The sequence below is a fragment of the Panthera tigris genome, chromosome C1, assembly GCF_018350195.1.
Source record: "Panthera tigris isolate Pti1 chromosome C1, P.tigris_Pti1_mat1.1, whole genome shotgun sequence".
Lineage (NCBI taxonomy): Eukaryota > Metazoa > Chordata > Mammalia > Carnivora > Felidae > Panthera > Panthera tigris.
Window position 1 is genome coordinate 150,799,881 of NC_056667.1, and position 4,105 is coordinate 150,803,985.

The 4,105-nt window shown below is 36.1% G+C and overlaps 1 long non-coding RNA gene across 1 annotated transcript; it reads left to right on the forward strand.

Annotated features, from left to right (window-relative positions):
- The first annotated feature begins 927 nt into the window (after positions 1-927).
- On the forward strand, positions 928-3,613 carry LOC122240938. The gene is made up of 2 exons (XR_006220745.1): positions 928-1,049; positions 3,573-3,613. It is a non-coding gene; the product is annotated as an uncharacterized LOC122240938 (long non-coding RNA).
- The last annotated feature ends 492 nt before the right edge of the window (positions 3,614-4,105 follow it).

Consider the following 4,105-nt stretch of genomic DNA (forward strand, 5'->3'; position numbering starts at 1 on the left):
TGTATCATCCTTTTCCAAGAAGCAAGAGATGACTTCCACTTTATTGAAGCAGTAACTGACAGATCAAATGGTTAAGAGAGTTTGCCTCATGTTTATATTAATTCATATATTTAAAGAGATTATTTATTGAGTAGCTACTTTTTGCAAGGCACTGAATTAGGCGGTGGGGAAAGGGGTGAATTCGTTTCTAAAACACCAGCGGCAGGCATCTAACTGCATTTAAGAAAAGAAAATCCGAAGCTTCCAGATTTAAAACATTTGCATGCCTGAAATCAAGAAACAATTGACACTTTTCTGTCAAGAAGGGACGTGAGTCTACAGATGTGTACACTGTGTGTGTCAGGGCCAACACACGGACAGGAGGCATGCTCAGTGGTGTTCTGGAGTTGAGTCCATAGGATCTGAAGGAAGACAACGTGTACTTCAAGTGCGGCTATGTTATATGCTACTTGAGTCGTTTTGGGAAGTTTATTGGCTTCATCTTTTCAATCTGTAAAATGGGAACACCTACTTCATAGGAAGTTATGAGGATTAGAAAAAAAAATGAGATTTTAGAAGAGTACTAGCACATTGTATGTGCTCAATAAATGATGGCTAATATTATTTAAAATGCTCAAACCACACTTTATTATTTAATCCAGATCAATTATAAAATAAGATATAAGTTGCCACAGATACAAGCCCAGTCTTAACTCACTTGCAAGATACCACTATGCACGGATGTAAATAGACTAAAATCAACAAAAAGAACACCAACCCAGGATCTTATTTTCTCTTAAGTTATGCTTAAATTAGTTGTAGTGATGGGGAAGGGGTGATTTATTTCAATTCTGGAACAGAGGGACTAGTAGCAAGGAGGTCCTGCCTGATTATATTATAATGTCGTTACTTAAAACATTTTTTATTTCTCTTTTTTTTAGTCTATGTTTCTTAGATTCTTTAACATAAGTTAGCACATATGACTTCTGCTGGAATGAAAATGACATGCCTGGAATTTCTTTTGTTTGGCTCTTCCAGGTAAACCAACATGCAGCTAAAGTAGTTAAGAGGTAAAAGTTTCATCTTCATTCTTTATATTTTAATTTTTAAATTCTATAACCTCAGATATTCTAACCAAAATCTCTAAGCCCTCTCTTCTGGAAAAGAAATGTTTTTAAATGTTACTAGCAATTTATCTAATGCCGTATGAGAAATATTTATGAAAATATGCTTGCCTATTCTTTTACACTTGAGATTAGTTTTCTGAGGCTGAGCTGTAGCTCAACCAAATATTTATCTTTATTTTCTATGATTGAAGACAAATCAAGAATGACATTATGAAACTTACAGTAAAGATTTAGAAAACATAATCAGTATCCATTACATTTTCAAAAAAAATAGATTAATAACAAAAAGTACTAACAGAACTTTTTATATGAAGTATTCTCTGGAAGGAAATTCATTGCTGAAGTTATTGGCATCCTCGAAGGAGAGAATAATTAAAACAAAATGTTGTGCAAGTCACACTATACTCACATTGCTGTGAATACATTTAAAATAATGAATGTTGGTGGGTATGAAATTTCAGCAGGGCTCACTACTGCTTCTGCTCACTCTAGAAACATGAACTGCAAAGAAACAAGTCCTGCCATTTTAGAGTGAGAACCGAATAGAAGCCAGCTAACAGGACAGTTGAGGTTGTGCATCATTAGTGGCATTTTTGTGTAGTCCTTCATTCAGGGAGCAAATTCAGAGAGGAGCAATCTGGGAATCCATAAATCCTACTGAGCCTTGGTTAAGTGACATTCATTATAAAGAACACCTGGAGGGAAGACCCGAGAATTGAGTCACAGCTAGAAAGATCAGATTACCTGAGCTCTGCATGTCTCGGTTAAGTAAGGCTGCCTAGGAAGAGAATGATCTTTCTCTGCAGTCATTTCGGTAGTGTTATATTGGAGAAAGTTACAGGTTTGTCTAATACTATGTGGAGTTTCTTTCGCTTGCATGTTTCCCACATATTATTGTGTATTTTGAACATTTGATGTCATTTATAGTTTACAAGTACATTTTGTATCTGTTACATGGTATTTCAGCTGAACGTTTATTACGAGTTTTACTACCTTTCATGTCTATCACTTCAAATCTAAGCAAAACTATAAATATTTAAATATGTATATATATGTGTGTGTGTGTGTGTGTGTATATATATGTACGTATGTATATATTCAGATGCAAACTACCAAATAAAAACTCTTTCCACTAAACAAGATTTTTATTATAGTTTAGAGAGATAATACAAAATACTGAAAATAACTTCAAATCCAACTTATTCCAAAAAGAAAGGAGAATATGCTCACAGAATCCTGCTAAGTAGCCAATAATTACTACTAGTTTCTGAATCTGAGGCTTGGAAAACTGTCAGCAAGTTACTGAAATGAAAATGTGAATGTGAAGAGCAGTTTTTGGAAAAGTGACCCTGGTGTGGGATAAGGCGTCCAGTATGCACAATCAGCTACTTGGGAGACTTCCATAGCTCCCCAGGTTTGGCAATACTGAGCACTAGTTTCTTTAAATAAGAAAATAAATGGCCTCAATGGTTTCTACATGTGTTTTTCAATAAGGATTGCAGGTTAAATTCAGTGATGGAACAGTAAGATTCTATTTTTATTGGGTCAAAATTTTTTGAAAGAACTCCCAGCTTTACATGGTAAGTGTGCACAAGAGGTACAAAAGGTTTTTTTTTTTTTAATGTTTATTTTTGAGAGAGAGAGGGAAGGAGAGAATGAGCAGGGGAGGGGCAGAGAGAGAAGGAGACAGAATCCAAAGCAGGCTCCAGGCTCCAAGTTATCAGCACAAATCCCGACACGGGGCTCAAACTCACAAACCACGAGATTATGACCTGAGCTGAAGTCCGACGCTCAACCAACTGAGCCATCCAGGTGCCCCAAGGTACCAAAGATTTTTAAGATACACATGCTGTTTTACGCAACAAGTATACCTCTAGGAATGAGCATTAAGGAAAAAAAATAGCACAAGTGTGCAGGAGAGACGGACTCTTTGTATGTGTTTACAATTGTGAAAAGTTGATAATAAAGTATCGTTGGTAATATTTTATTCCCTTTAGTGTAATACTGTGTGAATATTAAAATAATTTATGTACTGTCCATATGTTAAATGTTATATATTCATTAATTTCTCAGTGAGGAAATCAGGCTACAGCTTGGTATACACAGTGCTATCCTGTGTGTGTGCATGTGTGTGTGTGCACGCGTGCACGTGTGCGCTCACGTGCACATATGTGTGTGTAGAAAATACACTTATTCTTTAGGTTCAAGATTATTAGGTGTTTTTTTTTTCTATTTGTTCTCTGTATTTTCTAATTTTTTGACAAGGGAGTTAAATCACTGTAAGAGAGAGTGGAGATATGAAGTCCTTGTTGAGGTGGTGAAATCCTGTATCAGGATGTGACTGATGAAGTGTCTGCTGATACCAAACAGGCCTTGCGATCTCAACTTACGACTCTGGGTTTGGGGAAAAGAATGAAATGTGTTGGGAAGCCAATGTAAGTCTGAGGCTGTTCTTGGTATTTACAGAAAGACTACAGAAAAAGACATCAGAATAATGGCAAGGATTTGTAAGTATTTTATTATAAGTATTCAACTAAGGAAATTCAGGGAGGGCTGGGATTGCTTCAAATGTGCATATATTATTGTAAGAACATGTAGACATATTCTTTCCTTCATTGATGTGAAGATGCCCCATCAGAATCTGCTCCGTAGGCATTAAACATCGATCTAGACTGTCCTGACCCTTTACCCCTCTCCTTCTAGACCAACTGAAGAAGGGTGATTAGTTATGTCTTTTCAGGAAGAGAAACAGGTCAAGTATTAGAATAAATTGCTTCATGATGCAGAAACCATATGGCAGCCAAGTTACTAAGTTAATTATTAAACAATGCGGGTTTTCAATTTTTACAATTCTCATACCAAGCAAAATGACTGGCACAGAATGTTGAATGAAGGAGACTTCTATAAAACGTGCCACCTAGCATTTTCATTGGCAAACAGTGTATCCCCGGGTTCTTTCAAATTTATTTTTTTCTCTCCCTCCATTGCCTCTTTTTTAC